The sequence below is a fragment of the Macrobrachium nipponense genome, chromosome 16, assembly GCF_015104395.2.
Source record: "Macrobrachium nipponense isolate FS-2020 chromosome 16, ASM1510439v2, whole genome shotgun sequence".
NCBI lineage: Eukaryota > Metazoa > Arthropoda > Malacostraca > Decapoda > Palaemonidae > Macrobrachium > Macrobrachium nipponense.
Window position 1 is genome coordinate 30,294,321 of NC_087209.1, and position 12,786 is coordinate 30,307,106.

Here is a 12,786-nt window from a genome sequence, read left to right on the forward strand (position 1 = left end):
GTTATCAGGTGTGCTCTGTGACAAGGGAATCCCTATTAGGCTGAAGGGCAAGGTACACAAGGTGGTAGCAGGACCTGCTATGTTACATGTGCTAGAAGAAGCCCTGCTGAAGAAAATGGAGGAAAGTAGATTACATGCGACAAATGAAGATGCTCAGATTGATGACGGGAGTGACGAGAAGACGTAGGATAAAAATGAATTCATCAAGGGATCAGTGAAAGTCACTGAAGTGTCTAAGAAAGCACAGGAGTCAAGATTGAGATGATTTGGGCATCTGATAAGGAGGGGCGATGTTGAGCAGCATGCTGCAGAAAAGATGATGGACATGGGAGAAGAAGGCCTAGGAAAAGACTGTTTTCAAGAAGAAACAAGAGACAAAGTAGTAATAAAAGGAGGAAAAGGCTCATAAAGACAGTAACCTCGAACAGGAATTAAGCTAAGAAGCATTCAAAGGAAAATCCAGAGGCCATGACTGCTCAAGATTCGAAGGCAGATTCCCTTTGGTCCCTAGCTGCGTTCACATTTTAGCCTTTGGCTCCATTCCCATTTTCTTTTGAGCCTTGCTGTCCAACACCTCAAACTTGCTTCATAGTGCAGCCGTGTGGCTGTCTCCTAGTTCCACTTTTAGACCTATGCATTTGATTTCCTCTATTTTCAGGATCACTTTATCCTGCTGTCCAACTTCTTCAACTTCAAATTTTCATCGCATTAAGCGCTGAATAGCGGAAAGTGGCCCGGTCCAAGGTATGACTGCGTCAACATCATAAATCAGTCAACCCCCATTTTAATAGCTATTTGTGTTAATAGTCGCTGTTAGGCAAGTTAACAAGGGAAAGAAAGGGTCCTTGGTGGCAGTGATGAGTTCTGAGCCCGGGGCGACAGCCACCCAAAAAATTCTATTATGAGAACAAAAATCCCTCCAATCTCCCTGATTTCAGAAGAGTTTCACTTATTATGAAACCACGCCAATCCTAGACGTAGCAGGCAGGCTCAGTGACGTCATTGACACGTGTATTTCGATTGTCAAAAACTGAGGTTCCACGTAAGGGATGCAGTCACTGGCTGCCTGTCTGACCGGTTTAGATTAAGGCCATGGACGGATTCAGGGAAATACTCCGTCGTTGTGGCGTTCGTTATGTGGATGGTCAGTATATTTAAAGGACCTTGGTCATGGGTATAAATCTTGAACACTTCTTCATATTAAACTATTCAAAGGAAACTTGCTACGAAGGAATACGAGCTCATTATGATTATTGAATAAATCGTTGTTTTTAATTTTGGCAAGAGAAAGAACGACCTTTCGTTCAAGTTTAAGCTGTTATAAATACACAGAATTAAAAAAAATAATGCCTTAGTTTTTCTTATCAGACCACAGCATTGGTTCTGATTTATAGACTTATTGTTTAACGACAACATTGTGCATCGACTATTTCTATGCAATTATATGACGGTGCAACAATCTTTCGTTCACTAAGATTGATAATCATTTTCCCATTTTTTATCGGTAGAAACCGGTATTATGAAGGTTTTTTTTTTTAATTCGAAGAAATAATATCAAACATAAAATGCTGTTGTCCATTTTCAGAGAGCTGACATATTCAAACATCAAAACTAATATTATTTTGTTTAAGTCAAAACACAAAAAAGATGTGATTAGTCTGGTAAGAAATATTAGCATTTTGTATAGATAATTAAACACAGGAATGGTGTGATTTGTCGAATAAGAAACATCAACAAAACCTATTAAAAAAAAAAAGAAAAAAAAAAAAAAAAAAAGACATTGCTCTCAACCGGATTTTGCCGGATTCTGTACTTTTCTGTTCCTCGAGTACTGCAAATTGTTGCGCATATAAAAAACGACAGAACGTACGACGAGATTTATAGATTTATTAATTATCTTTTCCGCTGTTGTTTCCTTGGCCTTCCGAGCTTGAATTTCCTCCAACCTTACTCGCGTTTCATTGCTAGCGTAACATCCGCCTCCGACACTGTTCAAGGTTCGGTTATTATTGTTTCTTTCCTTCTCATGCCAGGCTGTGGCATTCTTTCGCGTCCTCCTTGTTCTTCGACTCTCTCTTCATCCCTTAAAAAGCAAAGCGGGTAATCCCCGCTCTCTCGCTCTTTCTCTCTCGAGATAGGAAGGCAATTGTGATAGCTACCTCTCTCTCGATCGAGTAAACCTGTTATATGCTTTTTTTCCTAAGTCTTCTTCTCATATCCATTAAGATGAAACAAAAACATGGGGCGATTGCATGAGAATACTCCTTTACCTGCTCCTTTATGTGGAAGCTCTTGGGCTTGGATATTTCTTTGAGAATTTGATGCCTACAATATTTATTTTAGATTGTAGCTTGAGAATTGGTCCATGCATTCATAAGGATATTCCCACCATATAGAATATATACAATATATATATATATATATATATATATATATAATATATATATATATATATATATATATATATATATATATATAGTATATATATAATGTATTATACAACCAAGGGGGCAGGCAGGTGACGACCAAGGAATACATCAAATCAGGCGTTGACTCAGTTTTTACGTGTTTTGGACTGTACGGATACTTTGTAGTTTCTGATAGGGTTTAAATCTATGTTTAGGTTTGTGACCGTGTGATATCCGATAATCCTGGATTATCTCTTTAATTTTTACCCTTTTGACAATTAACCATCTGGTATTCTTGATCTTGTTGTTTACCTGATAATTTTCTCTCCAACTGTATTTCATTCGTTCCTTGACAATGTCTTAGTAAAAGACGAAAGCGCTTGGATTTCTGACTATCATTTTCCTGTGGTATTCGCTTACTTATTATATATATATATATAATATATATAGATATATTATAATATATATTATTATAATTATATATAATATATAATATATATATATTGTGTATGAGTTCACGTTACTTGGTAGCGAGTCACAATAAATACAGCTGAAGACACAGGAAAAATAAAAGAAGGATTTACTGGTCGTCTCTGTGTTGTTTCAACACATTTTCAAGATACGATGGTATAAATACTGAAAGTAACTTAGAAATTAAACGTAGACGCAGAATACAATGATTTACTGGTCTCCGCGTTTGTTTTCAACACTTTTCAAGATACGATGGTATAAATACTGAAAGTAACTTAGAAATTAAACGTAGACGCAGAATACAATGACAACAAAAACATTTAAGTTCGTGGAAAAGAGTTAAAATCAGTACAGGCGGTTGAGACACAGGTCGACGGGTTATGGAAGGCAACAAGCTTCAAATTCTTTTTAATAATAAAAGCGTCACGGTAATACGTTCACTGGGTTACATTTATTAAGTCACCGTGATATTTAGTTAAAGAAGCAGATTCAATTACATTTCTTCGAGTTAATTTGAAATATAAATTAACTTTAGCCTCGACCCTATGAGCGCTATCTTTAGAATTTATTAATATGTAAAATTACTGAGTTCAACATTTTTCTTATTCTCACGTTGTATATGTAAGACCAGGACCGAAAGTCGAATGCATTATTTCATTTTAGTCGCAGTATTCGTAGGGATGGTGACTCAAGATATTTTATATTGCAACAACAACATAACTCGAAGAAATGTAACTGAATCTGCTTTAATTTCATATCACGGTGACTTAATGAATGTAAGCCAGGGAACGTATCAACTTCATTCTTGTCTCGTTCAAGAGATTTTCAAGCATGCTGCCTTTTTTCGCCGGCTGTGCTGTCTCTCTGCCCTTGGTACTGGTTTTAACTCGTTTCCATGACTTTAGACATTTATGTTAAAAATTTTCTCCTTTTTTATTTTTACTTCGTAAGTCACTTTCAGTGTTTTTACCATTGTACCTTGAAAAGGTGTAGCAATAACACGCAAACGCTTGGTACATCCTTCCTTTATTCTATCTGTTATCTCAGCTGTGTGTGCGTGTGTGTGTATGTGTATATATAATATATATATATATATATATATATATATATGTATATATAACATATACATATATACATATATATATATTATATATATATATATATATATATATATATACACACACACAAACTTTATTTCTTACACAATTGTTCTGCGCATTAAGAGGACTTCATGGTATCAAGCGAAAATATTTTGAATAAATATCTCCGCTTGACACCATCCAGCTTCAATGAGGTCCTGTTAGTAATTTTATTTATTATATAATATATATATAATATTATATTATATTATATAATAATATATATATATATATATCTATATATATTATATATTAATATATATATATATAGATGATATATATATCTTTCATATACTGTTTAGCATTAGATTACACTTCCATCTGGAGGTTTTGGCTCATATGAGAGTTATTCTTGTCATCAAAACTAGAATATGTTCCTTTTGGATTCATGTTTTTTTTTTTTTTTTTGACAGTCAATGATTTTCCTTAGCATTATCATTTAATAAGGTGATTAATATTTGTAACCTGGCGCCAGAACTATGATTTTACGATATCTATGACATTTATTGCATGATCCGATCATATGATTTATGTCACTGGGCATCAATGATCCTGGTATTCACGACGCCAGATAATTATTTATTATTCATTCATTCATTGTAAACTGTGATTCCACACATACAGTGACAGATGAGTAAGTACGGCTTAGATTTTTCGTAAACGCGTGCGAGGAAACAATGGGAAAAAAGACGCCATTTGTCAATGGTCAATCACCGAGATGAAAAATTGCCGTTTGGTTGCGCACTGTCTCTCCACGTGATAGCTGATATCACAGGATGTTGAAAGGTCGGCTCTCGGTTTATGAGGAAGAGGTTGAGGGAAGGCGGGCCGGTCTCAGGAGTTGGCAAGAGATAGCGGTGGGTGTGGACGACGCGGAAACTTCGGCTACCCGCTCCGTCTGGTTATTTCCAGCTATATCCGCTGGTAACCTGTTGCCGGAGTAATGACAGCTGTACGTAACTGCCGGGGAATCTTTGTTGCTCCACTCTCTCTCGCGCCCCGGTGACTCATACCCACCCTTCCCCGGGCCACCCCATGTAACATCCCCCCAACTTCCTCATTACGTTTCTGAGGTCTCGCCTCCCGCGCACTACCGGTTTTATGTGGCTTAACTATGTGCCCAGGGTCCATCCATACATACGGTCGGTTTCTGTCTGCTTGTAGTACTAGCCTTGCGGTTGGCCATCGCGCTATTTACCTTCGGGGTTCACGGTCGTCGTCACACAAAATTCGGACTGTATGAAGCATTTGAATTTTTATTTATTTTTTTGGGGGGAGAGGGGGAGGGCGGATGCACTATAGTGAGTAATGCCATTCGAATTTAGGTTGAAAAAGTATATTTCAGGGAGTGAAGAAAGTGACGAGATGGCAAAAAATAGTTAAAAGTAAGCATTTTAGAGGAAGAGCCTCTTAGATATATAGTAAATAGATTATGCTTCGAAGCAGTTTTCTCTTAGATAATCACATTCAGGAAAAAATGCAAATGAATAGGTCTCTTGATGCTAGGGCATATATCAATAGAGGAGGTTTAAACACCCTCTCAGATAAGTATCTCCTCTTAAGTTAACCTTAAGTTAACCATCAAGATTTATGGTTATTCTGGAGAAAGTGCGTGCTGCCTACGGCCAAAAAAAAAAAAAAAAAAAATGCCGTGTGTCATGGCAGACTCGTCGACTGAAGTAATAAATTTATTTGTGAGGGTAATCCAAAACTTGTCAAAATAAGATATTTGAACAAGATAATCGTCGCGAAACTAGAAAAAAAATTTGTAGAATTTGTAGGAATTCGATTGAAGATTGTTCTAAGATGGCTGATAAGATGAATTGTATATATTCGAAATTGGCCATGATTATCCATTTAATTCCTTATCGATCGAGTGAAAGAGAGAGAAAAGCATATTCATTCCTCAAGTCCTTTAGTCTAAATATACACATACATTCATACAATATATATATATATATAATATATATATAATAAATATCTTATATATATATATAATATATATATCATATATACCTATATATATATATATATAATCTATATATAAATTATAATTAAATATAATATATATATATTAATATAATATAGACTTGTATATCTATATAGATATAATATATATATATATATATATGTGTGTGTGTGTGTGTGTGTGTGTGTGTGTGTGTGTGTGTGTGTATAACTGAATCACGAAAATTTGGAACATGATGACTATATAAATCAAGAAAAATCCACGAAGGGAAGTGAAACTGTATTAGCTGTTGCGAAGCCTTTCGACTGATATAAAAGTGAAAGTATGTTTACAAAGAAAGCTCGTGTAATTGACAGATAGGGATTATAAAGGAAAATAATTTACCTGAATCCAACACAACTGAAGAATTAGTAAAACAATCCAAAACTTGGGTACGATTTAAGAGGTTCAGAGATTAAGTCCAGCGGCTCGGAAGCAGGGCCAAGACAATTAAAAGATTATACAGGGCGGTGACTGATCGCCATTTAATATATATATATATATATATATATATATATATATTATATATATATATATATATATAAGTACAATTCAATCTCATTTTGGTAAACAATAAAAACTTTTAAAAAAATAATATTAAACATACAGAAAATATAAGGTAACTAATTTGTAATTAAGTCAGTGATTTTATCTTTAAGGTGATTCTTAAACATTATACAACTCACAATTGTAATTATTTGTTTAAGAATGACCTTAAAGATAAAATCACTGACTTAGTTACCTTATAGATATTTTCTTTATAAGTTTAATATTTTTTGTGGAAATGTTCACTTTGCGAAATTGTTGTTTACCAAAATGAGATCGAATTGTACTTTTATAACTTTTCTTTTCTTTTGGCGGTCAGTCACCGCCCCGTATAATCTTGGCCCTACTTCCGAGCAGTTGGCCTTAATCTCTTGTAAACCTCTTTAATCGTGCCCATCTTTTGGGTAGGTCTACTAATTCTTCAGGTGTGTTGGATTCCAGGTACTTATTTTCCTTAATAATCCCTATCTGTCATTTATACAAGCTTTCTTTGTAAACATACTTTCATATTTATTATCAGTCTGCTTAGTGAAGAATGACAAGTCGAAAGGACTTGGAGCAGTTACTCCATTTCTTCAATTTCTTCTTTTGGATTTTGCCTAAAACTAATGAAAGGAACCCATGAAAACGTTAAAGTATAGAAAACAAGTATTATATTTCAGAGACTGTTTTCTCTCTCTCTCTCTCTCTCTCTCTCTCTCTCTCTCTCTCTCTCTCTCTCTCTGTTTGGCTTAGAAACGCGACGATTGTGAGAACAACTAATAGAAACATTTAAAACTGAAAGGAATAACAAAAGTAGACAGTAACCTAATTACGTTAAACGACAACCAGACAAGAAATAATGGATGGAAACTAGAACTGAAGAGATACAACACATCCCATGTTGGGAACTTATTTACATACAAGATATGTGACACATGGAATAAACTGCCACCAGAAGTTGTAAACAGCAACAGTGTGGAAGTTTAAAAGAAAGCTAGACAAAATCATCAGGACACTGTGAATGAACAGTAAAATCTGCTCCTACAGATAAGTGAGCACACGATGTCTCCTCGGATGGACTAACAAGTCTTTGAGACATCCTAATCCTTGTAACTCTCTCGTCAGGTAGGTAATGCATAGAGAGATACAGCAGTCTCTGAGATATAGTACTAACTTTCTATATTTTGACGTTTTTATGGGCTCCGATGGAATTCTGTTGTAACAACATTTTTACCTGTCATATATATATATATATATATATATATATATATATATATATATATATATGTGTGTGTGTGTGTGTGTGTGTGTGTGTTTGTGTGTGTGTGTGTGTGTGCACTAGAGAGCGAGAATTAGCGTGGTGAAACTTCTGCGCATGTATCGATAGGAAAACGGCAAACGAGCTGCTCGAGGAGTCGAGTGACGTAATGCTCAGAGGCTACCAACCTAATAGGTTTAGCCAATCCTGTGCTTTGGAGGACTGACCTTCAACGTTCCTCACTGCGTTCATGCCAGGGAATTCCCTTGGGTACCCGCGGTTTCCATGAGCCGACCTGGATGGATCTTGGGCCAAGGGATGGATGCCTTGGATGTCGCCAAGGCTTAAACAAGTAGACTCTCTCTCTCTCTCTCTCTCTCTCTCTCAGATAGTTATTGCAAACGACGAGAAATCGGATGAAGCCAAGGTAATATCCGGTGTGCCGCAAGGTACGGTGTTAGCTGCAATACTGTTTGTTATTATGATTGAAGACATAGACAATAATGTTAAGGATTCGGTAGTGAGTAGTTTCGCAGATGACACAAGAATAAGTAGAGAAATTACTTGTGATGAAGATAGGAACGCTCTACAAAGAGACCTTAACAAAGTATATGATTGGGCAGAGGTAAATAGGATGGTATTTAACTCTGATAAATTTGAATCATAAATTATGGAGACAGAGAAAGAAAGCTATATGCATATAAGGGACCTAATAATGAGACAATCACAAATAAGGAAGCAGTTAAAGACCTTGGTGTGATGATGAATAGGAACATGTTATGCAATGATCAAATAGCAACTCTGTTGGCAAAATATAAAGCAAAAATGGGAATGTTGTTACGGCACTTCAAAAACAAGAAAAAGCTGAACACATGATTATGCTTTATAAAACATATGTTCGTAGTCCACTTGAATATTGCAATATGATATGGTACCCACACTATCAAAGGATATTGCACAAATAGAGAGTGTACAAAGGTCCTTTACAGCTAGAATAGAAGAAGTTAAAGACCTTGACTACTGGGAAAGACTACAATTCTTAAAATTATATAGTCTAGAAAGGAGAAGAGAACGCTACATGATAATTCAGGCATGGAAACAGATAGAAGGAATAGCAGAAAATATCATGGAACTAAAAATATCAGAAAGAGCAAGCAGAGGTAGATTAATAGTGCCCAAAACTATACCAGGAAAAATACGGAAAGCACACAGGACATTAATCCACTACGCACCAGCATCGATAATGCAGCGTCTATTCAATGCGTTGCCAGCTCATCTGAGGAATATATCAGGAGTGAGCGTAGATGTGTTTAAGAATAAGCTCGACAAATATCTAAACTGCATCCCAGACCATCCAAGATTGGAAGATGCAAAATATACCGGAAGATGTACTAGCAACTCTCTGGTAGACATTAGAGGTGCCTCACACTGAGGGACCTGGGGACACCGAACAAGATGTAAGGTCTGTAAGGTCTCTCTCTCTCTCTCTCTCTCTCTTTATATATATATATAGATATATATAATATATATATATATATATATATATATATATATGTGTGTGTGTGTGTGTGTGTGTGTGTGTGTGGTGTGTGTGTACGTGTGTAATACTTCTAATACGGGAAGAACAGCCTTATGTAAAATATAAACAGTATATAACCCCATGGAAAGAGAAAGCTCGATTACAAGACCTTTTGCCTTTACTTCAAAGCATTTTCGAAACAAACAGTTTGCTTGCACATGCTTTACAGTATAGGCCAAAGGTTTTGCAATCCGTTGTTTCAATCTCTTTGCAGTTACACTGTTTATTCTCCATACTGATAAAACAGGATACGTCTCAAGTGTAAAAGGCCCCTTAAAACACTGGTTTAAAACTAAGGACTATATTTCGGTGGATTAACTTCCACCCTTATCAAGCAGTGAATCATTTACCACTTGTAAGGGTGAAATATAGCAGTCCTTAGTTTTAAACCAGAGTGTTTTATGGGCCTTTTATACTTGAGATATATGTGTCTGTGTGTGCGTGCTTGTTGTATATGTAACATCTACTTGTAAGAATTTGCCCTACGGGTTAAGTTGTAGTTGCAATTTTCTGCGTAAGAACCGCCTTCCGAAATTGTGAAATCACCAGCGACACTGAGTGACCAGTTGACAATATTCTGTTGAGAATCAGTAGAGCTCTCAAGCAGCCGCTCTTCCAGATAATCGGCGTGTAATTTTCACCTCAATTATGCAGAAAAAAAAAATGCTTAGAACAAAAATACTCGATTCTTCCCACATAAAGGGGGGCATCGGAATACGAGATGCAAGCTTCGAATGGCACGTCTTCCGGTGCTTCGAATCCTGGAGAAGTTCGCATAAACCGGCCAAATATAGAGGGCTGTCTGGATTTGGGGAGGGGATGGGGGGTGAGTTGTTTGTCTAATGGTAATGCAATCAGCTTACAAATTAAAAGACTTTTATTCGACTGGGACGGAGTGCGTACGGTGCCAAGGACCGGCTGACACGGTACAGAATATGAAATCGAAATGAAAATTCAAGCGGCCATGAAAGACCTGGGTTCGATTCTGATGTTAGTCAGAAATTTACTTCTTTGCCACACGTGATTTCGTGTTGATGATTTCTATCCTATTCACTCAGAAAGGGTAATTCGAATGACATGCTGTCAACTGGGTCTCTGCTGAGTTGGGAAGCTGGGGAAAACTCGCTGGCAAGCAAGTAGTTAGCCTACACAGGTAAAGCCTTAAGTACAGTTGTACTTAGATTCCAGCTTCTTTTATGACTTGTGTGGCTTGGTTGGCAGTGGTCTTGTCTTTCAATCGAAAGACCTGGGTTCGATCCTGATGTTTTTTATAAATTTATTGCTGTTCCACACTTGATTGTGTGTTGATTATTTCTAACATATGCAGTATATACACATACATATATAAAATATACATATACGTTTGTATGTATGTATGTATGTATAGTTGTCCTTTGGATATTATTCAGTGATTAGTGAACAACACTGGCAGAACTAATTGTAAACTTTTGTATGCATATACTTATTACTAACAAGCGAATACTGGTCAAATCACGATATTACAAATAGCTCACCTGCACAAATACAGATTATCAAGTCCAACAGAAGAATCGAGTGGCCATGGAAAACAATTATATATATAGTATATATATATATATATATATATATATATATATATATATATATATATGCTTAAAAAATCACAGTAGATGCACGTGACTTCATTAAATAAGCGAATACCACAGGAAAATGATAGGCAGAAATACAAGCCCTTTCGTCTTTACTAAGACATTGGCTTAGTAAAGACGAAAGCACTTGATTTCTGCCTATCATTTTCCTGTGATATATATATATATATATATATATATATATATATATATATATAATATAATATATACATATATATATATATATATATATATATATATATATATGTGTGTGTGTGTGTGTGTGTGTGTGTGTGTGTTTTAGTGTGGGTGTATATACAGTATTTTTAACATTAAAATAATAAAGGAATTGAGGACACCACTAAAATGAGGGAACCGACTGTGAACCATCGTACTTTCACATTAGAGGAAAACTGCTTTATGATAGATCACAGGTTAACACTTTGACGCCCGCTAGCCGCCACCCCCCCCCCCCCCCCCCAAAAAAAAAAAAAAATGTATATCACATACCGATAACAGAAGATGCTAGTGGTGGATTGTGTATTATTCCATATAAGCAATTAGAACATTTTTGTTTTTCAAATATACGAATGAAAAGTTAGAGTATATCGATATGAAAATCCTTCAGTAAGCGAATGAAAATTTAGAATATATCGACATGGAGATCTTATTAGAACATGAAATAAGAATGCGCGCGCATTGTATATACTACTGAACTAAACTCAAATGATATAACGAAAGGGAAGACTATGTAAGTAAAAAAAGTGTTATAGGTATATTAGAAAGTCAAAGTGTTATCACCTACGAAAAGGAAATGAAATCAGAATACTTAAAGGGATTCTCGAGCCAAGCACCACACTTAGAGAAATTACATATTCATAAGAGCGTGATTAGAGATTAATGGACCCAAGATACGACAAAAGATAGAGGGACAACGACACTGATTACAAGACACTCAGACTATTCAGTCAGTCGTTCCAGCTTCAGATAAAAGACAAAAGAGGTGAAAACGTTGAGATATTCGAGATGAGATGAAAGACTCAAGTGTTTGTAACCGGTTACGATCCATTATACGGGGAAAACTAAATGATTAGGATTGACTTATAAAATGGTCTTCCATACAGATGTGGAAGGTTGGTCTGTCATGAAATGGAGATCATGTTCCTGGTTTGACAGCGATGTAGGGATACAAGTGGGACAAATGTTGAAATGCAATTATGCGTCCCAGAAAATTGACAAAATAATGATGAAAGGTAAACCGAGCTTTTTTTTTTTTTTTTTTTTTTTTTTTAAAGAACGATTCTTTGTGAAGGGGAGTCTGCTAGTTTCATCTTTGAAAAAAAAAAAAATGGGGGGGCGGGGGCCGGGTTGTGGGCGATCTAAGGTTTGCCATCGTATTCGAAAATTTTGCTATCGCGTTGCTTGGAAATCTTAACTTGTTAACTTTTACTACTTTTCACAAAATGGAGGCTTTCGTTATCGATAGTTATGTCAAGTAGACTGAAATGAGTAAAAAAAAAAATCAAAGAAAACTAGAAAAATAAAAGTCCGAGACTTAATATGATGGCTAAAAGAAAATTCACGTGTTACGCCTTTATCCTCACAATATAGTATAACAGTCTAAGACGTAGCAGTGCGAATAAAATTGAAAGTACACTTACGAGGTCATCCTCATTGTAAAAGCACAAGACATAATATGTATATGACGGCACCTGTTATTGTAAACACCTGTCATTAATTACTCTGGAAACAATGAAATCTCGGAACAGCGGAACCAACTCCAGTCAG

General features: G+C 35.8%; 1 protein-coding gene across 2 annotated transcripts in view; it reads right to left on the bottom strand.

The window, feature by feature from the left end:
* LOC135195635 (bumetanide-sensitive sodium-(potassium)-chloride cotransporter-like) overlaps positions 1-12,786 on the bottom strand; it is a 116,851-nt gene that overhangs the window by 21,336 nt on the left and 82,729 nt on the right. The gene's annotated exons all lie outside the window — the stretch shown is intronic.